Here is a 24,234-nt window from a genome sequence, read left to right on the forward strand (position 1 = left end):
GGTTTTTCATCTGGTTGGCCAGGGAACAATGGGAGATATATTCTTCCACCAACAGCATCAGCTTCCTGCCTGACTAGAAACCTGGTTGGAGATTGCAGTGGGAAATTGGCAGATTTATGGTCCATAGGTACACTGTAGAAAGAGAAATGACAACTTTATCTGCACCATCAGTCTGAGTACAACATAGGATCATTAGATCTCATGAGGCTAGCAAATAATGTATCTCAGTAAGGAATGCATTACAGCAAACAAAGTCAAGGAATGGCAGCAAATGCATCTACAATGGACCTAGGCTCAAATTTTCAAATTAACTCCTTTATTATAGTTCAAGTGGCCTGTGAGAAAGAGTATGTGCAGCTGACCCAGGATGACCAATTATCAATCGAGAAATGTATCCTGATAACTGTTAGGAGTCCATTGAGCTAAAACTAATTGTCACCTTGTGTTTGTAGTAGAAAATGTCTCAAAATATTAAAGAACAATCAAAAATAGATGGAAACACACCAATACAAAGACACTCATACTACCCAGGTGAAACAGTGGAATGGTTAAAGAACAGGACAGCTGAGCAATTACAAATTCTGAAGCAGGATTGCAGATGGAAGGGGATGAAATAGCCTTGCATTTGATCCAAACTGCTGGGTAGGAAAATGACACACATTAGGAATGAAAGGGAAAAGTGAGCATGACTGAAGTAAGCCTAATTCTTTGTGTTCTTTAATGCAGGTTCTAACAGTTCAAAAAGAGAGCCTACTCCATCATCCAGGACCCTGAAATACATCACTGAATAGGAAGGCATTGAAACCCAAGAGGATTCAGTGCCGTATCTTTCCCCCACACTCTCCACCAGCTCAGATATATTTACTTCGTGGGAATGCGATCATGCTGACATTTGAAGTTATGATCTTTGTGAGCATCATGGACATTGCCAGAAAAACTGATGGAGCCTGTGACAGCTGAGAAATCTGACAGTCGGAGGATTGTTGGAGGCCATGCGCATGGTGTGCTCCAAGTAATGATTAGCCAGGTGTCACACTATACAAAGCCTTCTAAAATTGGACTGAATAGCAAGGGAAGATCTGGTGGAGCAGCCAGAATTTCTGCTTGGACATATGCTGCAAGATATATCCAGGCTATGAGATTTGTCATGTCTCAAGTGGACAAGCACTTGGTTTCCTGCTTGGAAAATTTGGCAACTGTCACATAGAGCAAGGTTCAGCAACGAATGAGTACTGAGTGTGCCCTCCGGCTGATAGAGCAGTGACCAAGTAAAGTGGGGAGATGGCTTCTAGGCTCGATCAAGACGTCCCTTTTCTTCAGATAGTCATGGAAACGCACTCACACGGCTGGGAGGGATGATTGCTCGGCCAGATTTTCTAGTGGCTCCTCACAGGGCACCCTGAGGGTAAGCAGCCACTCCTCTGTTCATCTGCCAGCGATCCCTGTTGACTCCAGGAGTGGAGGCAAAAGAGGATGCTCCTGAATCCATGCAGGAACCCCTTATCATGCCAGTTTCCTTCAGATCTCAGGACGGTCACCATTATATGAGGAATTGGGGCATTGCAGTCTACAGACTGCCACCACCTCAGCTGCATGTTTCGAGCTGTCATGTCAGAGTGACTGAAAGAGTACATAGCTGTATGATACTGACACAGATATTCTAAACGTACAATATAGCCTGTGTTAGCATTCAGGTCCGACTAAAACCTAGATGCCATTTTAAACTGAAATGGCTATCACACTCACTTTCCTTGTCGACAAGCAAGGTAAATCTGTAATTTACCTGTGTGGAGACAGGCTGAGCAGGAAATTTGTGTCAAACTTCCTTTAGCATGTTCAAGCCTCTGGTGCCCTAAATTTCAATAACTCCACCCCTCCCCCATCCCTCATAGGTGAACCCCTGCTAATCCCCCTACCCCCACAAAAAAAGGTGCTGGTGGACAATGTGATCACTCAGGATTAAAATAAATGTTTTTGTTACTCCCAAAAATCTTTTTACCTCTAATATTGACACTGTGAATTATCATTATTTGCTGAAAGCTAAATCAATTTATTTGCTTATTCATCTCTCCTCAGAACATAAGTTCCACAGTTACACACATCAGTAAGATATATCCTCCCCCTACTCTATTCCCACCCTCATCAAACTGTGAAAAATAAGATTCATACAAATCATGCTAATATAACTAATGGCATAACTGACAACAATAAGACAGACAACACCAGTCTAGAATGAATATATGAAGAGGGAGATGAGCTGAAGAGTTATAGTCAGTAAGTTTGCAGATAACACCAAAATTAGAGGTGTAGAGGACAGCAAAGAAGGCTACCTCAGATTACAACAGGATCTTGATCTGATGAGCCAATGGGCTGAGGAGTGGCAGATGAAGTTTTATTTAGATAAATGCGAGGTGCTGCATTTTGGGAAAGCAAATCTTAGCAGGACTTATACACTTAATGGTAAGGTCCTAGGGAATTTTGCTGAACAAAGAGACCTTGGAGTGCAGGTTCATAGCCCCTTGAAAGTAGAGTCACATGTAGATAGGATAGTGAGGAAGGTGTTTGGTATGCTTTCCTTTATTGGTCAGAGCATTGAGTACAGGAGTTGGGAGATCATTGTTATGGCTGTACAGGACATTGGTTACGCCACTGTTGAAATATTGCATGCAATTCTGGTCTCCTTCCTATCAGAAGGATGTTGTGAAACTTGAAAGGATCTAGAAATGATTTACAAGGACGTTGGTAGGGTTGGAGGATTTGAGCTATAGGGAGAGGTTGAATAGGCTAGGGCTGTTTTCCCTGGAGTGTCAGAGACTGAGGAGTGACCTTATAGAGGTTTATAAAGTCATGTGGGGCGTGGTAAATAGATAAAGTCTCTTTCCTGGGGTGGGGGAGTCTAGAACTAGAGGGCATAGGTTTAGGGTGAGAGGGGAAAGATATAAAAGAGACTTAAGGGGCACCTTTTTCACGCAGAGGGTGGTGCGTGTATGGAATGAGCTTCAAGAGGAAATGGTGGAGGCTGGTACAATTGCAACATTTAGAAGGCATTTGGATGGGTATATGAATAGGAAGGGTTTGGACAGATATGGACGGGGTGCTGGCAGGTGGGACTAGATTGCATTGGGATAGCTGGTCGGCAAAGACGGGTTGGGCTGAAAGGTTTGTTTCTGTGCTGTACATCTCTATGACTCAACCTTAGACATTACACTAGAGAGCAGTATCAGCTTACCTACTAAATATAGATGTAAATAAATAAATATTATAATACATACGGAGTTTAAAAGCCTTACTTAGAGATGAGGACTGTTATGGACTAAGCTAGACCACTCAAAACATTCTTAAGCAGGCATTCCCAGACCATAACTTTGCAATTTGTTTTAGTAAGCGTACAGTGAAAATTACCCAGAGTGAGGTCGTGAGATTGACCATTAGATTTTAAAACAGACAAAAAGTTATTCACAAAATTGCGTAATGAAACACAAAGAACAGAATAAAGAACCCGTACAGAACTTAATCTATTCAGCTAGATTTAATTATGCTGCTCCAAATATACACAACGGTCCCAATAAGCAAACTCCCTTTAAAAACAAATATAAATGGAACACGTGCTTGTTGAAGTCGAAGGGCAGAAAAGAATGAGAGTTTCCACACAGCTCCCTGATGAACTTCCCAGTTCAAGACTGAACAAAAACTATTCAGCTCAGCTAGCTAGAGAGCTGACCACTCTCCTCTCTTTATACAGGTTACTTCTAAAACATGACCACTTTAGCCTGAAGTCTCATCTGGTTACACATAAACAAAAGACCCCTCAAAACCCTTTTAATTTCTGTACCAAACCAGGCTGATTGGAGCCCGGCCTGATTTAATGACCCTTTGAAAAAAATCAAGGACAGAATCTCCTTGAGAAAAGCAACAGCTTTCAGAAAAAAAAGAGACTAGCTTTGTGATAGGACCAATCATTCTCAGGGACAGTATGGTGCATACACCCACGGCTGGAAATACTGCAGACTGGCACCTCAATGAGAATGTACCACTATTGACTCCAAGTACGTGCCTCCAATGCAAGATTTCTTTTTCCCTGAGGCTGCTATTAATACAGATGGCACAGTTATCTATCCATTTCGAAATATCTGATAATTAGACCATTCAATCTGGCCTGAGTGAGTATGACTAACTCAACTCACAATCCAGAATCAGTAAAAAGTCATAAACCTTCTCAGAAAATAAAATTTAGCAGTGCTGACTCAAAATCTTTGATCAATGGCTTGAAGTATAAAAAGAAATTTCCCACCCACCATCTATGCCCATTACCTTTTATCACAGAATACTCTGGTATATCAGAGCAGAGTGATAATTGCAACTCCTTTCATTCATCTTACTCATACATATAATTTCTGTACACGAGCTGAAGCACTAGGGTTTTGTTCACTTATTTCATATGTGACTTCAGTTGCTTTGATTACTCTAGGTATTGTCGATTGACAAAACCAGATGAAAACATATCAGCATTTTTAAATTCATTCTCTGGGTGGGACTGTTGCAAATATTCAAATTGCCCTTGTATCACTGAATAAATAGCTGACGAATTCGAGAGAATATTTCAAAGTCAAGCACTTAGTGTGGATTTGAATGTAAGATAAAGGAAGTTGGTGAAACTCCACCTGAAGCATCACAAAACGTCAGGGGGACATAACAATAGAAATCAATGGAAATACTCAGAAGGCATGACAGCAGTAATTTATCTCAATACTTTGAGATAGATATGTCTCTTTTTCAACCGTAGAAACTTCAACTGTTGGTGCCCTTTGAGATGGGAAGACTTGTAATTAGGATGGGCAGTGGTATACCTGAATCTTCCTCCCTCCCCACCTCTCCCAGAATGAGTCCCTGGGTGAGAAGACATTTTGTAAATCTTTCTGCCCTGCTACCAATTGAGGGCTTCAGATATCCAACTAAGTGATTAAATAAGAACCTTATTACATCACTGCTCACATTAACCCTGTTGTAGATGGGCCTGTTGGCAAACAGCACCCATGATTGCGAAAATATTGCAGTCATCTTATCACCTCCCGGATTTTGGGATGGAAGCTCTTTCGACAAAAGCAATGCCCCCATTGAGAGACTCAAAATCAGGGATAAGTGCCCACAGAGAGCCACCCCACTGTACTTGTTTCGAGTTCTCCTGTGCATTTCTCCAAGTGACAGCCCTGCACCCGCCTTGAGAAACCCACATAGTCCTCACCCCCATTATTTATCTGTGGAAGGAAGCACTCCACCCTCATGGACTCTGACAGCAGCCCTGGTTGTCTCAGTGATGCTGCCTAGCATGAGGGTTGTCAGCCCTGATGTCCCTGCCACCCTCACGGTCTTGATTCCAGGAAGGTTGGGGGGATTGGAGAGGGAGATGGCGGCAGTGTGAAGGAGAACATGCTGCCAACCAGAAGTCTCACTTTTGCCTTATTGGCTTGTGGTTCAGTGGTCCTTCCTGAGAAGAGGAAGCACAGGTCTCTTAAGTAATGAAACCCCACAACACCTCAATAAAATTTCATCCATCAATTCAGTTAATGACTCCTCAGATATGACCAGACCAGTTCAGTATTTCCAACTTTTCTGTTTCTAAATCAGATTTCTAACTTCCATACTATTTTGCTTTTATGTCAGAAAGGACAAGTTAGTCATGGAATGGGTATAAAAGCAACAATTTGCCTTTGCATTACATTTTAATATCGTAAAGCACCTGAAGACACTTCACATGATTATTTCCAAACAAACTATGATACCAAGCTGAACAGGAACTGAGAATGTAAGAGCAAGAAGAACCCATTCAGTCCTTTAACTCTGCCAGTGATTCACTGTGGCTTATCTGATGGTGGACTCAATTCCACTTTCTTGTATGCCACTTCATAACCTTTTACTCCCTTGATGATTGAAAATCTCTCTCCCTCAGCCTTGAATAAATTCAATAGCACAGTCTCCATTAGTTTCTCAGGACTAACCCACTGAGGGGGAAAAATATCCCATCTCAGCTTTTAAAAGGGAGTTCTCTTTGCCTTATACTGTGTTCCCTAGTTCTAGTCTCTGCCTTATGAGGAAAAGTTTGCCTGGACACTTAGTGCAGGGCGGGGTCTGAAAAGTTGACCCTCCTGCTCCTTGGATGCTGTCTGACCTGCTGTGCTTTTCCAGCACCACGCTCTCCAGGAATCATCAGAGATTATCAAAAGTTTAAACAAAAAGGTAGTTTTGAATATCCTGAAAGCAACTAAAAGAGGTAGAGAAGTTCCAGAACTTATGATTTGAAGATGTCAGTGTTGGACTAGGGCATACAAAGTTAAAAATCACACAACACCAGGTTATTGTCCAACAGGTTTATTTGGAAGCACTAGTTTTCGGGCACTGCTCAATCATCAGGTAGTTGTGGAGTATAAGATCATAAGACAAAAGAATTTATAGCAAAAGTTTACAGTGTGATATAACTAAAATTATATGTTGAAAAACACCTGGATTGTTTGTTAAGACTCTCACTTTTTGGAATGACCAGGTTGGTTTCAGTTCTTTCATATGTAAATCGCAAAACTTTTCTAAAAGTTACATTCTCAGTGAACTTTAACAATTGTTGTCATGTCGGCTCCAATAATTCATTTAAGATGTGAACTGCCCCGTGTGAGACTGTCTGTGCTACAATGTTCAGATGGATTCTGATCTAAAAAACAGATTTACAGAACCTTACATGGATTCATGCAGTTTATGAACAAAATGAAATGTAATTCTGCAAATAAAAGTTCACCCCACAAACGTATATGTCTGTGTGTGTGTGCATGTGGGTGTGTGTTGGGGGGGCGGGTTATGAGTGTCTGTGAGAGAGTGTATCTATGTGTGTGAGTGTGAGTGTAAAGGGGTATAAGTCTGTGAGAGGGTGCTTGTGTATGTGTGGAAGAGTATGTGTGAGCATATGAGAGAAGGTCTGCATGAGTGTATGAGTCTGTAGGAGTGTGTATGTATGTGTAGGAGTGTCAGTCTGTGTGTACGTATCGTGCAGTGGGGTCACCTATAGTGTGACATGAGCCCAAGGTCCCGGTTGAGGCCATTCTCATGGCTACCGAACTTGGCTATCAATCTCTGCTCAGCCACTTGCCGTTGCTGCCTGTTCCAAAGTCTCCCTTGGAGGATGGTCACCCGAAGGTCCGTGGTTGAATGTGCCAGACCGCTGAAGTATTCTCTGGCTGGGAGGGGACACTGTTATCTGTTGATTGTTGTGCGGTGTCCATTCATCCTTTGCCATAGTCTCACCAATGTTTCATGCCTCAGGGCATTCTTGCCTGCAGCGTATGAGATAGACAACGTTCACTGAGTTGCATGAGTACCTGCCACATACATGGTGGGAGGTGTTCCCACATGTAATGGTGGTATCTGTGTCGACACTCTGAGATGCCTTGTAGCATCTACCATGACAAGGTATGGTGTTGTCCTGAAAGCCAGGCAGTTTGCTACAAATAACGATCTGTTTGAGGTTTGGTGGTTGTTTAAAGGAGAGAAGTGGAGGCATAGGGAAGATCCTGGTGAGGTGCTCATCCTCATAGATAATGTTTTCCAGGCTGCGAAGAACATGGAATCGTTTTCGGCTCCTGGGAAGTACTGGACAATGAAGGATAACCCGTCGATGCAGTTCGTGTCTCACTCCTGAGGAGGTCATTATGGTTTCTCACTATGGCACATCGGAACTGGCAGACAAAGAGTTGAGCATTGTACCACGTTCTTATACGGGCATCCTTGAGTACTTCCATGTGTCCGTCATGTCGCTCCTCATCTGAACAGATCCTGTGTATACGTAGGGTTTGTCCGTAGGGGATGGCTGTTTTAATATGTTACAGATGGAAGCTGGAGAAGTGCAGCATCGTGAGATTATTGGTGGGTTTGCAGTAGAGTGAGGTGCTGAGGTATCCATCTTTGATAGAGATCATGTGTCCAAGAATGAGACAGACACTAGAGAATAGTCCATGGTGAGTTTGATAGTGGGATGAAACTCATTGATATCACTGTGTAGTTGTTTCAGTGACTCCTCGCCATGGGTCCAGAGGAAGAAAATGTAATCGATATGCCTGGTGTACAGTGTTGATTGGAGGTCCTGCGTAGAGAAGAAGCCTTGTTCAAACCTGTGCATGAAGATGTTGGCATATTGGGGTGCAAATTTGGACCCCATGGCTGTTCCGTGCATCTGGATGAAGAACTGGTTGTCAAAGGTGAAAATGTTGTGGTCGAGGATAAGTGGATGAGTTGTGCTTGGAGATTGGCAGTTGTTGGTGTTGAAAACTGAGGCTGTTGCCGCGATGCTGTCATTGTGGGGGATGCTGGTGTAGAATGCTGAAACGTCCATTGTGAGGAAGAATGTTCACAGTTTAACTGGTCAGTGGGTGCTGAGTTTCTATAAGAAATCTGGAGTTTCGCATCAGAAGCTGGGGGTCCACTGCACAATAGGTTTCAAGATGCCTTTTGACATAGCCAGAGAGGTTCTCACACAGGGTCTCATTGCCTGATACGATGGGACATCCTATAGTGTTGGCTTTGTGTATCTTCGAAAGACAGTAGAAATCACCTATATGAGAAGTACATGGGATGAGTTCGCATAGGGAACTGTGAAGGACTAAATCCAAAGTCCTGATCAATGTGTTCAGTTATCGGTACAGTTCCTTGCAGTAATCTGTTCTATTCTGAATGACGATGGCTCCTTCTTTATCTGCTGGTCAGATGACAATGTTGTGATTGGTTTTGAGAGCATGGTGGCATTGCGTTGTGATTGGGTGATGTTCTGCTCTACCTTGTGGGTGTGGCTGATGAATCTGGCATTTATATATTACCTTATGATTTGAGCATACATGTCAAGCCCAAGGCAGCGGCCCTCCAGTGGGGTCCAAGTTGACTCCGTCTTTGGTCGCTCCTGTACAGATCGCTGTGGTGACTGTTCCGGTTTCTCAGTGGGATCACTGGGATTACTGCTGGCATCTTGAAATAATTTCCAGAGTCTCATTCATCTGATGAATTCCTCAGTGTCTGCTGCAAGAACCATGGGATCAATTTTCGTGGTGGGACAGAAATTGAGACCCCTGCTAAGAACTTAAATCTTTTCCAGTTGAAAAATTCAGCGGTCCGAGACATTCAACCTCGGACCTCCAGGTGACCGTCCTCCATGGCTGACTTCAGGACAGGCGACAAGAAAAGTGGGCAAGCAGAGGCTGACAGCCAAGTTCGGTAACCATGGGGATGGCCTCAACCAGGACCTTGGGTTCATGTCACACTACAGGTGACCTCACTGCACTATATACACACACAGACACACAGATAGATGCATAGGCATTCCGACAAACAGAAACTCCGACACGCGCACACTCCTACAGACCCATCTACTCACGCAGATCCTCTCTCACATGCTCACACATACACTCCCATACGCGCCCTCTCACAGACTTATACTCCTTTACACTCACACTCACACACACACACGCTCTCACAGACACTCATAAATCACACCCCCCTACACACACACACACACACACACACTAACACACACACATATAAGTTTATGGGGTAAATTTGTACTTGCAGAATTACATTTTATTTTGCTCAAAAACTGCACAAATCCATGTAAGATTCTGTAAATTGTTTTTTTTAGATTAGAATGAATCTGAACATTGTGACACAGATAGTCACACAGGGCAGCTCACACCCTAAATACATTATCTGGGCTGAGATGACAACAATTGTTAAAGTTCACTTGAGAATGTAACTTTTTAAAAAATTCTGCAATTTGCATACGAAAGAACTGAAACCAACATGTTCAATCTAAAAGATGAGATATTTAACAAACAATCCAGGTATTTTTCAATACATAATTTCAGTTACACCACACTGTAAACTTTTGCTATAAATTCTTATGATCTTGTACTCCACAACCTGATGAAGGAGCAGCACTCCGAAAGCTAGTGCTTCTAAATAAACCTGTTGGACAATAACCTGGTGTTGTGTGATTTTTAACTTCCAGAAGTTGGCATCTAAGCAGCTGAAGACACAGTTATCATTGGCAGAATGGATAAAATCAGCCTTCACAATTGGAGGGATCCTGCAGGTTTCTGGCTTGGGAGCAGATTAGATATCAGTGAAAGCTAGAGAGTACAAAAACAAGGTGAGAATTTAAAAAGTGTGTTATTGCCTAACTGAGAGCCAATGTAAGTCAGCGACCATCGAAGTCATGATGCAACTTACTCTGGATAGCAGAGATTCCTCGCTTTGTGAAAATCCCTACCTCAAAAGGCTGTGGACGCTGGGTCAATTGAAATTTTCAAGACTCAGATGTTAGCTGTTTGTTATTTAAGGTTAGGAAGGAATCAAAGGTGGGTAAAGGACATAGAACCATGAGGAGGCAATTCAACCCCTCGAGCCTGCTCCATCATTTGATACGATCATGACTGATCTCATCTTGACCTCAACTTCACTTTCCTGTCTGTTGTCCATAATCCTTTCATCCATTCGTAATTAAAAATCTGCTGATCTCCTCCTTAGATTTATTCAGGATCCCGGCAACCACCACACTTCGGAGCGGTGAATTCCACAGAGAAGTAATTCACCCTTACCTTTGATTTTTATCTGCTGCCCTTTATTCTAAAACTATGACCTCTTGTTCTAGATTGCCCTACAAGGGAAAACATCTTTTCATCATCTACTTTGTCAAATCTTATGTAGCTTAACTAGATATCCTCTCATTCCTCTAAACTCCAGACAGAGTCTCAGCCAAAACTGCCTAAGCTCTCTTCGTAAGACAAATCCTTCAACTCAGGAATCAATCTGCGAACGTCCTCTGAACTGGCTCCAAGGCGATTACATCCTCCTCAAGGAAGGGGACTAAAACTGTCCACAATACTCCAGGTGTTGTTTCCTGAAGAAGGGCAGATGCCCGAAACGTCGATTCTCCTGTTTCTTGGATGCTGCCTGACCTTCTGCGCTTTTCCAGCAACACATTTTCAGCTGTTGTCTCACTAACACCTTGTTTAGTTGCAGCAAAACTTACCTACTTTGAAATTCTACTTTTTAGCAATAAATGCCAAAATTCTATTTGCCTCCCTGATTATTTGTCCTACCAGAACGCTAGCTTTCTGCAACTTATGTCTGAATCAGGAGTGAGTTGTTTGGCCCCTCTAGCCTGCAGCCTGTCCTACCACTCAGTAGGATCATGGCTGATCAAACACTCAGTGTCATCAAATCAAATAACATAGAAAAAGGCCCTTCAACCCACCATGTGTATGCCAACCAACAAACACCAAACTATCCTAATCTCATTTAACTGCATTTGGTTTATAACCTATCCAGATGTTTTTTTAAATTTGCACCCTTAATTCTGAGAATATGCCTTGTGGTCCTGGACTTTCCTATGAGGGGAAACATTCTTTCAGTATTTACCCTGTTAAGCCCCTTAAGAATCCTATTTGGTTCAATGAGATCACCTCTCGTTTTTCTAAACTCTAATGAGTGGAGTCCCAAGCTGTTTATCCTTTGCTCATAAAACAACCCCTCCATACCAGTGGTCATCCGAGTGACCCTTCACTGAAATGCCTCCAAAGAAATATCCTTTCTTAAATAAGGGGACCAGAACTGCACACAATATTCCAGATGTAGTCTCTCCAGCACCTTGTACAGTTGCAGCAAGATTTCCCTACTCATATACTCCAACACCCTTGAAATAAGGGTCAACATTCCATTAGCCTTCCTGATTAAGTGCTGCACCTGTGTGCAAATTTTCTGTATTTCATGCAAAAATATCACCAAGTCCCTTTGTGTTACAGCTTTCTGCAGTTTTTCACCATTTAAATAATGTTCAGATCCCTTAGAACTAAAGTTTCTCTCCATTTAGACAATTGTCCAAGCTAATAAATTATCCCAACCTCATGTGATCTTATATGTGTCTTAATGTTTTGCGTTACACCTTATCAAATGCCTTCTTGAAATCCATATATACTACATCTATAGGGTCCCCCTCGTCTACTTTGCTTGTTACATCTTTAGAGAACTCTAGTAAATTAGTCAAACATAATTTGCCCTTAAAACCATGTTGACCCTGATAGGCTACTTTTCAACTCTCCAAATGCCCTGTTGTTACTAAACAAAAAATCAAAAGAGCTGTGGATGCTGGAATTCAGAAACAAAAAAGAGATTGCTGGAAAAAGACTCAGCAGTCTGGCAGCATCTGTGGACACAAAGCTGAGTTAATGTTTGGGGTCCAGTGACCACTCTTCAAAACTCAAATACAGTTCTGAAGCAGTGTCACTGGACCCGAAACATTAACCCTGCTTTCTCTCCGCAGATGCTACCAGACCTGCTGAGATTTCACAGCAATTGCTGCTTTTGTTCTCATTATTACTTCTGTAATAATACATTCTTACAATTTTCCAATGGCAGCCTTTACACTACTTGGTCTATAATCTCCTACTGCTACCCTCTCTTTTTGAATGAGGGTGTCACATCAGCATTTTTCCAACCAAATGGAATTCTTTCCCATATCTAAGGAATTTTGGAATATTATAATCAATGGATCCATTATCTCTGATGCCACTTCCTCTCAGAACCTAGGATGAAGACCATCCAGCCCTGGTGACATTTTTTATTTTTGTCTCAGTAGTTTGCACAGTACAGCAAACTTTTTAAAATTAGCACCTTATGAGTCGGCACTCTCAATAAACCAGCAAAAAGTATATACCTCAAATACCGAAGTTTTCTGTGTTATCATGATCTCCACAATGTCTGAGTGGTCACTTGAGGGTGAGTGAGAAAATTCTCTGCTGTTGTTAAGTTTTATTTAAGGAAAAGTTGTATTATAATTTAAGAGAGTTATGCTATAAATAATTTATAACAGTGATGTATGTGTATATTCCATGCTTTACGTTTCTATTACTTAGTGTGTGTTTTTATATTGATTATCTGTGACAAAGAAGATTGATGAAGGCAGAGTAGTAGACATTGTTTACTTAGACTTTAATAAAGCCTTTGACAAGGTTCCACATGCTGGACTAATTAGTAACATTAGAGTCAGGATGAGCTTTCCAATTGGATACACAATTGGCTTTAACGGCAGGACACAGAGCGTATGATGGAAGGTTGTTTTTTTGAACTGGATCCCTGTGACCAGCGGCGTTCCACAGGGATTGGTGCTGGCTCCATTTTTGCTTGTCATTTATTCAAAGTATTTAGATGAGAATACGGAGGGCATGGTTAATAAGTTTGTAGATGACAGCAAGATTATTGGTATCATGGACAGTAAAGAAAGATATCTAAGATTAAAAAAGATCGTGTACCATTGCGTCAGTGGACTGAAGAGTGGCAGATGGAGTTTAATTTGGTTAAATGTGAGGTATTGCATTTTGCTAAAACAAACAAAGGCAGGACTTATACAAATAAAAGTAGGGCCTTGGGTAGAGCTGTAAAACAGAGAGGCCTCGGGATTCAGGTACATAATTCTTTGAAGTTTGCATACATATAGAGATATCATTGCTCAGACCTTTGAGTATCTGAGTTGAAACATTATTCTGAGGTTGATCAGGGCAATGGTGAGGTCTCTTCTGGAGTACTGTGTCTAGTTCTGGTCATCCTGACATGGGAAGGGTATTATTCAGTGGAGAAGGTTCAGAAGAGGTTTACCAGCATTTTGCTAGGAATGGTGAGTTTGAGTTGTAGGGAAAAGCTGAATAGGCTGGGATCTTTTTCACTAGAGGTTGAGGGGTGACCTTATAGAGGTTTATAAAATCATGAGGGGCATAGATAAGGTAAAAACAATGACTGCAGAGGCTGGAAACCAGATTCTGGATTAGTGGTGCTGGAAGAGCACAGCAGTTCAGGCAGCATCCAAGTAGCTTCGAAATTGACGTTTCGGGCAAAAGCCCTTCTGAAGGGCTTTTGCCTGAAACGTCGATTTCGAAGCTGCATAGATAAGGTGAATGGCAAGTATCTTTTCCCGAGAATAGGGGATTTCAAGACTAGGGAGCACATTTTTAAGGTGAGAGGAATGAGATGAAGGGCAATTCTTTTACCGAGAGAGTGGTTCATGTGTGGAATGTACTTCCAGAGGAAGTTGCGGATACAGGTATAGTTTCAACCTTTAAATGACAATTAGATAAGTACTTGAATAATAAAAAAAATGTGTTTGGAGGGGTATGGGCCAAGTGCAAGGTTAGCTTAGTTTGGAATTATGGTTGTCATGGACTGGTTGGACCATAGAGTTTGTTGCAATGCTGTATGTCTCTATGACTCTTGATCAACTAGAATATTTGATGAACCAGCCAATTCCTGGTCCTATAGGCGCGGGTTCTTAAAAAGGCTTGTTCTAATTTTTCCCATGGAGAGATGACCATTGTTTTGCTTCTGCATTACCTGTAACTATTGGGATGGTACTAGTGTCTTCCACCATGAAAGCTGGGGCAAAATGTCCGTTTAGTGTCCCTGCCTTTTCTGTGTTCCCCACTATTAACTATTAAATCTCATTCTCTTGTTCATTTTAGCTACTTATATCCCCCTTTTATATAGTTAGAGAAGCTTTTCCTATCCATTCTAATATTTTGTGTTTACTTTGTATCATAATTTGGCCTTGTTCTTTTTATTTACTTTTTAGTAACCATTTATTAATCTTTAAAAATTTCAAATCTTTCAGCCATCCAATCGCCTTTGCAAAATGGTATGCCTTAATTTTTGCTTTAAGTTATCTTTAACTTGCTTGCTTAGCCACAGTGTTTTTTATCCTTTTTACAATTGTTCTTCCTCTCTGCAATATATTTTAGTTGGGAAACATTGAATATCTCCATGAACATCTACCACTGCTCATCAATTGTCCTCTAATTTAGTCTTCCAGCCCAGAGTGCTAAGGCCAAATGTGTCCTCATTCCAATTTAATTAGCTCAAGAATGTTCTGTTTAGCTCAAGAATGCTAGTGTGAGACTTAAGTTTCTCACCCTCACTCTGAATTTGAAATTCTAGCAGGTTATGATCACTCTTACCTAGAGGATCATTTACTATTAGATTATCAATTGATCCCATCTCATTATGCAACACCAAATCCAGAAGATCCTGTTCCCTGGTTGGATCCATGACACTTTACTCTAGGAAATAGTCTCTCATGTACTGAATAAACTCTTTCTTGAGACTATCCTTGCCAATTCTATTAATCTGTTCTCTATGCATGCTAAAATCATTCCCGATTATTGCTGTACATTTACAAGTATTCAATTTATACTGTGCCCGACTGCAGAACCACAGGGCGGCATGAATGCTCAGTGGTTAGCACTGCTGTCTCACAGTGCAAGGGATCAGATTGCAATTCTAGCCTCACCGACTGTGTGGAGATTGCACATTCTCACTATGTCTGTGTGGGTTTCCTCTGGTGCTCCAGTTTCCTCCCCCTGTCCAAAGGTGTGCAGGTTAGGTGGACTGACCATCCTAACTTGCCCATAATGTCCAGGAAAGTGTAGAATAGGTGGATTCGCCATGTGAAATGCAGGGTTATAAGGATGGGGTTGGGTCCGAGTAGGACGCTTTTTTGGAGGGTTTGTGTGGACATGATGAGCCAAATGGCCTGCTTCCACACTGTAGGGATTCTATGATTTATTGATACTGGTGGGAACCTATAGAATATTCCCACCAGAAATGTCTTGCCCTTGCTATTCCTTATCTCGACCTAGATTGATTTTTCATCTTGATCTCCAGTGCCAATAACATTTTTCACCTCAACACTGATAACTTCCTTTATTAACAAAGTTATACTAACATCTTCTTTTTCCTCCCTACCTTTCTGAAACACTGAGTACTCTTGGATATTCAATTCCCAAATCATGTCTCCCTGCACCGTCACAGTAATTACCACCGAATCATAATCATGGCACTGTTAACTCATTAATTTTATTCTGAATGCTTCATGAATTCAAATTATCCTTCAGTTTGATCTATCATCAAATTTTCCTACTCTTATTATTCTTTGGTGCGATATGACATTCTTCTATTTATTTTCTGGTAACAATAAGCCTTATCACAAACCTGCACTTTGACCTTCTTTAACTTTGACATTTTAAAATTACATCAATGAATCCTCCCCCTACTCACTATTTAGTTTAAAGGCCTAATTACAGACCTGATTATGTGATTTGCCAGGACTCTGATGCCAGCATGACTCAAGTAATGTCCATCCCATTGGAACAGCTCCCTTTTTCCCATTACTGGCAAAAAGTCCCATGAATTCAGGGCAGCACTGTGCAGAGTGGTTAATGCTGTTGTCTCACAGTGCCAGGAACCTGGGTTCAATTCCAGCCTTCAGTGACTGCCGGTGTGGAATTTGCACGTTCTCCCTGTATCTGTGTGGGCTTCTGCCGGGCAGTCCGGTTTGCTCCCACAGTTCAAAGATATGCAGGTTAGGTGGATTGACTGTGGTAAATTGCCCCATAGTGTTCAGGGATGTGCAGGCTAGGTGGATCAGCCATGGTATATGCAGGGTAATAGGGATGGTGGAGTGTGGATCTGATGTGATGCTCTTCAAAGGGTCAGTGCTGACTTGGTCTCAATAGCCTCTATCTGCACTGTAGCAATTCTAATTCAAACCTATTTTCATACATCAATACACATTTACCTATTTAATCTTACTGACCCCTTGTCAAAGAGCTCATGGCTCAGGTAGCAATAGGAAATTATTGTCATTTTTGATTTTGCTTTTCAATTTAGCTCCTAGCAGCTCATATCCCCTCATTCTAAATGGAACTGAGTACAGATCAGTCATAGAGATGTACAGCATGGAAACAGACCCTTCGGTCCAACCCGTCCATGTTGACCAGATATCCCAACCCAATCTAGTCCTACCTGCCAGCACCCGGCTCATATCCCTCCAAACCCTTCCTATTCATATAACCATCCAAATGCCTCGTAAATTTTGCAGTTGTACCAGCCTCCACCACATCCTCTGGCAGCTCATTCATACATGTACCACCCTCTGCGTGAAAAAGTTGTCCCTTAGGTCTCTTTTATATCTTTCCCCTCTCACCCTAAACCTATGCCCTCTAATTCTGGACTCCCCGACCCCAGGGAAAAGACTTTGTCTATTTATCCTATCCATGCCCCTCATAAATTTGTAATCCTCTATAAGGTCACCCCTCCCTCTCAGACGCTCCAGGGAAAACAGCCCCAGCCTATTCAGCCTCTCCCTGGAGCTCAGATCCTCCAACCATGGCATCATCCTTGTAAATCTTTTCTGAATCCTTTCAAGTTTCACAACATCTTTCTGATAGGAAGGAGACCAGAACTGCATGCAATATTCCAACAGTGGCCTAACCAATGTCCTGTACAGCCGCAACATGACCTCCCAACTCCTGTACTCAATACTCCGACCAATAAAGGAAAGCATACCAAATGCCTTCTTCACTATCCTATCTACCTGCGACTCCACTTTCAAGGCGCTATGAACCTGCACTCCAAGGTCTCTTTGTTCAGTAACACTCCCTAGGACCTTACCATTAAGTGTATAAATCCTGCTTAGATTTGCTTTCCAAAATGCAGCACCTCGCATTTATCTGAATTAAACTCCATCTGCCACTTCTCAGCCCATTGGCCCATCTGGTCCAGATCCTGTTGTAATCTGAGGTAAACCTCTTCACTGTCCACTACACCTCCAATTTTGGTGTCATCATGAACGATTGGTGGAACAAACTGGAAGGGCTGAAAGGTGTATCCTTTTTCATGATGCTCAATTCCTATTAATTATATACATAACATAGTGCAAAAAGTAGGTCTCCTTCCAAGCAGAAAATTACACCTATTGAAATGGTTGTGTCATTTTTATTCAGACCAGCAAAATATTTCCCGATTTTTCTTTTAAACTGACTTCAAACATTCAAACCGTCATGTCTCAGTTTAAACTAGAAAGTTCCCAACTTAGTTTTCTCACATTTGGCAACATTGGTTTTATACATTTATAACAGATCTCTACAAAAGTTGAACTAGTTGTGTCACAATTGTTTCCTGAGCAAATATTATTCTCCACAATATGAATAAATACCACAGCTACATAAGTAAATATACGAATGCGACTCTCTGCACCTCTGCCTCCACAGAAGTAAATAAACCTGCTTCAGTTGTTATTATTTTCAAGCAGCTCTCGATAAGTAGATGGCAGGGGTGTGAGGAGACAAGGTTTGAAACTGATATTCTTTCTAAATGGCAAGATTTTCTGCCAAACAGGTCCAGACCTGATTCCAGAAAAACATTATTTGCGCAGAATATAAGTATTTTTCATTAGATTAAAAGCAGCAAAATAGTATGTTATTCGATTGTTGTTGTGGAGTCAAAGTCCAGATGCTACCTATTCAACAGCATTGAGGGAGTTCTTCATGACATAGGACATTGCTTCAAGGAGCCAACAAGAGATGAGAAATAAATGCTGAGTTTCCCAATAAAATTCACATTCTAATGATTAATTAAAAAATTGCAGAAGACTCTTACATTGCCTTCATATATTTCCATTTAACAGCAGATGTGAACATTTTTATCCATTGCAGCTTCAGAAACAAATGGAATGTTTGAATATAAACCATGGGACAGAGTCACTGTCTGTCTTGCCTTCAATGACAAATTGAAATACTGCTATTCAGAGGCACAATTATTTGAGAAAGGTAAATTTTCTACTGATCAAAGTTATGGCAGCAAAACTATGATTTTATTTTATTTCTTCATGGGGTGTTGATTCAGTGATTGGGGCAGTATTTATTTATTCCCATTTTTTAACTGGCCTGGGGCACTGTCATTTTGAATTACTACAGTCCTTAGGTTTAGGAAAGCCACAATGCTGTTTGGAAGGGAGTGCCAGGGTTTTTACCCTGCAAGAGTCAAGGAACAGCAATATAGCTCTATACCAGGATGTTGTGAGGCTTGAAGAGGAACTTTCAGTGGATGGTGCTCCCATTCATGTTCTGCCCTGATCAGAGGAGGTCACTGGTTTGAAAGGGGCTGTAGGAGCAAACATTTTGCATTGTTGTAAGTGCATCTTGTATAGCATACACACTGCTGCAAATGTGCATCACTGGCAAAGTATGTGAATGGATCATGGGCTGTCAACCAAGTGGGCTGCTTTATCTTGCATGGTGTCAAGCTTTATGAGTATTATTGGAGCTGAACCCATCCAGGCAAGAGGGGAGTGTTCATCAGTCCTGACTTGTGCCTTGTAGATGGTGGACAGACTTTGGGAAAACGGAAGTGAGTTAATCACTGTGGAATTTCTCATTTTTGATCTGCTTGTGTGCCACAATATTTACATGGCTGCTCCAGTTCAGTTTCTGGTGAATGGTAAGCCTAGGAATGTACATGGTAAAATATTCAGCAATGGTAATGCCATTGAACATCATGGACTATGTAAATAGATTCTATTTTGTTGGAGATGGCCATTGCCAATCACTTGCATGGCATGAATATTAATTGCTACTCATCAACTCATTCCTGAAAGGTTGTCCAAATCTTGTTGCATATGGGCATAGACTATTTCAATAACTGAGGAGTTTCAAATGGCTGTTGAAGATTGTGCAGTCATCAGTGAGCATCCCTACTTCTGACCTTATGATGAAAGAGAGATCACTGATGAAACAGTGGAAGTTGTTGAGCTGAGGACATTACCCTGAGCTGCTTCTGCAGAGATGTCTTGAGGCTAAGGTAATGGATCTCCTACAACCACAACTGTTTTCCTTTGTGTCAGGTACATCTCCAACCAGAGGAGTGATTGCTCATGGTTCTCATTAACTCCAGATTTGCTCAGCTCCTTGATGCCACACTCATTCACGTGTTGCCTTGAAATCATGCTGACCTACTCTCACTTTAGCTCTGAAATTCTGTTGTATGATGTTTGGACCAAAGATGTATTGACTTCTGAAACAGAGTGGACTGTCAGAACATTAATTAGCCATCTGTAGGTAAGTTATTCCTTTGCAAATGCCATTTGATCCCACTATTGACGATCCTTTGTTGATGACTGAGAGCAGACTGATGGGGTATCAATTGGCTAGTTAAATCTGTCTGGCTTTTTGCTCATGGAATGTGTCGGCGCAATTGTTTACATTGTTGGGTCGACGCTTGTTTGCAGTTGTACTTAACAGCTTAGCTAGGTGTGCTCCTAACTCTGGAACACATATCTTCAAAGCTACTGGTGAAATGTTGCCAGGGCCAATGGCCTTTGCAGTAGACAAATGTTTTCAGCTATTTCTTGATTTCATGCAGACACAATCAAATCAGGAGAAGACTTGCACCTGCTAGGAGCTCAAGAGGAGGGCCAAGATGGATAATTCACTCAGCAGCTCTAGCTGAAGATGAATGCAAATGTTTCAACCTTGCATTTTGTGCTGATGTGCAAGGTTATGTGCTCCCCCATAATTGATGTTGGGGATATTTATGGGGAGTCCATTTCTGATATTTGCTTAATTTTCCACCACCATTCACAACAGGATGTAAAGGGAGAAATTAGATCTGATCCATTGTTTGGGAATCATTTAGCCCCACCTCATGCATCCTGCTTCTGCTATTTGACATGCAAGTAGTCCTCTGTTCATGGTGTATTTTTAGATCTGTCTGCTCTGTTTATTGAACCATGGATAACTTCCTGGATTGATGGAATGAGGTCAAGTCGACGTTGTTTGTTATTTTGATAACCATCTGCTTCAGACCTAATGTCGGAGCTATGTCCAGTTTGGTCAGAAGTTGAACAAACACAGAGAATGCTGGAGAAACTGAACAAATCTGACATCGGTGGTGAGCAAAACAGATTTAACGTTTTCAGTTCATTATGATTTTTCTCCAGAAGCAAAGTAGGGGTGCTACTGAGCCACTCTTGGTAATATTGAAGTCCCCCAACCATATTACATTCATCCCCTGTAACCCTCAGTGCTTCCTCCAACTGGAAGAGAACTCATTGATCCATCATTGATCTGCAGGTGGTTTCTTTCTGGATTAGAGTGGTGCTGGAAAAACACAACAGTTCAGGCAGCATCCGAGGAGCAGGATTTTCCTGCTCCTCGGATGCTGCCTGAACTGCTGTGCTTTCCAGCACCACTCTAATCCAGAATCTGGTTTCCAGCATCTGCAGTCATTGTTTTTACCTAGGTGGTTACTTTCCCATGTGTGATCTAATGCTATGAGATTTCATGGAATCTGGAGTCAAAGTTTAGATCCCAAAGATAATCTTTCCAAAATTCAAGTACATTTAAGTCGTCATTGGACAAGCATATGGACGTACATGGAATAGTGTAGGTTAGATGGGCTTCAGATTGGTATGACAGGTCGGCGCAACATCAAGGGCCAAAGGGCCTGTACAGCACTGTAATGTTCTAACCACATGGTACTGTGCCTTCAGTAGGTCTGTCTTCCTTGTAGAACGGGACATAGCCAGATATAGCAATAGTGTTCAGGGCATTGCCTGTAAAACAGGATTCAGTGAGTATTACAATGTCAGCCAACAGTTTTACTAGTATGTGGGGCAGCCCTCCTAATTTTGGCAAAAGGCCTCAAATATTCATAAGAACTACTTTGTAGGGTCAACAGTGCTCAGTTTGCCATTTCTATGTGGCCCAGTTTCATTCCTTAATTGACCTGGAGCAGACAAAGAGGGTATGTGATGGATGCTGAAGAGCGAGGAGAGTGACAGCAAAAGGAACATAACAGAGTAGTTCAATATTGGGTTCAGCAAGCCAGATAAGACTTCACTGACACCCACTGTAATAGATCAGAGTTGGGTGAATTTAATGTACATTTATTACTACTTAAGAGACAAATAGCCCATGTTTGTTTTCAGAAATAAATACTGTTTCTTTGTTTTGGTTTTCTTCTTCTCTTTTCGTGTTGTTTAATAAGTTTTAACATTGTCAATGTTTGAAAGCTTTCCAATATGTGATACTCCCGCATTATGTTATGCTATTCTAGGTCATAGAGACATAGAGTTATATAGCATGGAAACAGACCCTCTAGTCCATGCCACCCATGTTCCCAAACTTATCCATTGCCCTCTGCAATCCCTTGGCCTCCAAACCTTTCCTATTTGTGAACTTATCCAAATGTCTTTTAAATATTGTAACGACACCTACATCCATCACTTTCTCTGGCAGCTCATTCCACATACAAACTACTTTTGTACAAAAAAGTTGCCCTTCGTGGCCTTTTTAAATCTTTCTCCTCTTACCTTCAAAATATGCCCCCGGGTTTTGAACTCCCACACCCTAAGGAAAAGATCCTTGTCATTCATGTCATCTATGTGCCTTATGATTTTATAAACATGTAGGCCAGACTAGGTAAGGACAGCAGATTTCCTGAGCTAAAGGACATTAGTGAACCTATAAGTTGCTATGACAAGTGACAGTGGTTACATGGCTGCCATCAGGTTAGATTTTAATTTAATTTTTTTAAAAATCAAATTTTACCATCTGCCACGGTGAGATCCAAACCCATGTCCCCAGAACATTAACCTGAGGTTTTGATTACTAAATTATTGGTCCAGTGATATTAACACTACACCACCATCTCTGCCAAATATGTTCATGTTAATTTTGGTTTTCCTAAGCTCCACACCATCAAAGTCCTCGTCAGTCTTCTGCAGCCAAACTCATTAATGACCTTGTAACAGAAAACTGACTTAGAATTTGCAACTTGAATTGCAAACAAAAAGAGTGATCAACTCTGTCAGCAAAAGTAGATAGATTTTGCTGTTTCACAGAATTAGGAAGCACAAAATGCCCTCTGAACCAAATGTTAAGTTAGGACTTCAGTGCAGAGTGGGGAAGAATTCCTGCATTTGCACTTTGCAATTAAATTCATAAGGGTAAGCAGACATAGCAGGGATAGTAAAGGTGCAGTGGCTACAACATCTGGAAATCTGTAGAATTTTTTTGGCTGGAATAACTATATCTGCATTTTACATTTGTTTGCATCTTGAGCAACTTCAGTTCAAGGGGTTGAGTTGGAGTCTGAGTTGCCATATGGTGAGGAATCAGGAAGGGAGAAAGTTACATGAACACTTGTTGTAGGAGGCATTTATTGCTGCCAGATTTAGTAGGATGTAACAGATGATCAGCCATCAGGTTCATGACTGCAAGTCAGATTGGTATGGATAATCAGCATGTAGTGATGGAGAAGATTTAGTCTTCTACTTTAAGCGATGTTGCAAGGTGCTTACTGTCGTAGTTAAGAACAAAGACTGTACAAATAGGAAGCCAAACTAAGACACTATGGTACAAGAAGTTCGACTTGGAAGAGTAAAAAGGAATGTGGCAATAATATGGGACAAAGCAAGAGTGAAACTGTTCTCATCAGGTGGGATGTGGGAAACCTGAAGGATGTGTTGCTTTCTTGGTACTACTATTAATGTCATCAGCTCACAGCTGGAGATGAATGAGGAATAGGAAAGAGAGGATCCAGTTGTTGTGGTCTACTTAGGAACCATACCATAGGTAGAATTGGAATGATATTTTGCTCAGGGAATTTGAGAAGTGAGGATATAATTAAAATACAGAACATCAACTGTGTAAAATCTGAAAATGTGCCTGAGCAATGTCTGACTTAGAGTAAGGGGAAGCAGATTTGAGAATCAAATACATGGCTGAAACCCTCACCCCCCCCCCCCCCGACTTATCACCTTCATCCCCTCCCCCACTCACCTATTGTACTCTATGCTACTTTCTCCCCACCCCCACACTCCTCTCACTTATCTCTCCATCCTTCAGGCTCTCTGCCTGTATTCCTGATGAAAGCTTTTATCCAAAACATCGATTTTACTGCTCCTTGGATGCTGCCTGAACTGCTGTGCTTTTCCAGTACCTCTCTAATCTTTACTCTGGTTTCCAGCATCTGCAGTCATTGTTTTTACCTAGTGAAGTGGAAAGGAGGAGTTTGAAGTTATGGAGCATTGATAATAGTATTCAGTAAAGAGGAAGATGTTAAGATGTGTTGGGCTCCATTTAAATGAACTGGACCTGTGCCCTGGTGAATCATAGAACTCGATATTTGAACAGTTTTTTGGCAGGATACAAGAGGAAAGGGAGATTTTGAAATCCAAAATAGAAAAGCCAAGGTAATAAAACTGGGTACAGTATATGTTAAGACAACCGGAGAGGGTCAAGAAGAAATGAAGAGTTTAATGGCAACAGTGTCAGGATTATGGTCCATGCAGGGAATAGGAGAAAAAAAGTGAAGACATTTAAT

The 24,234-nt window shown here is 41.5% G+C and overlaps 1 protein-coding gene across 1 annotated transcript in view; it reads right to left on the reverse strand.

The window, feature by feature from the left end:
• LOC140476947 (zeta-sarcoglycan) overlaps window positions 1–24,234 on the reverse strand; it is a 956,705-nt gene that overhangs the window by 902,459 nt on the left and 30,012 nt on the right. The gene's annotated exons all lie outside the window — the stretch shown is intronic.

The sequence above is a fragment of the Chiloscyllium punctatum genome, chromosome 1, assembly GCF_047496795.1.
Source record: "Chiloscyllium punctatum isolate Juve2018m chromosome 1, sChiPun1.3, whole genome shotgun sequence".
Lineage (NCBI taxonomy): Eukaryota > Metazoa > Chordata > Chondrichthyes > Orectolobiformes > Hemiscylliidae > Chiloscyllium > Chiloscyllium punctatum.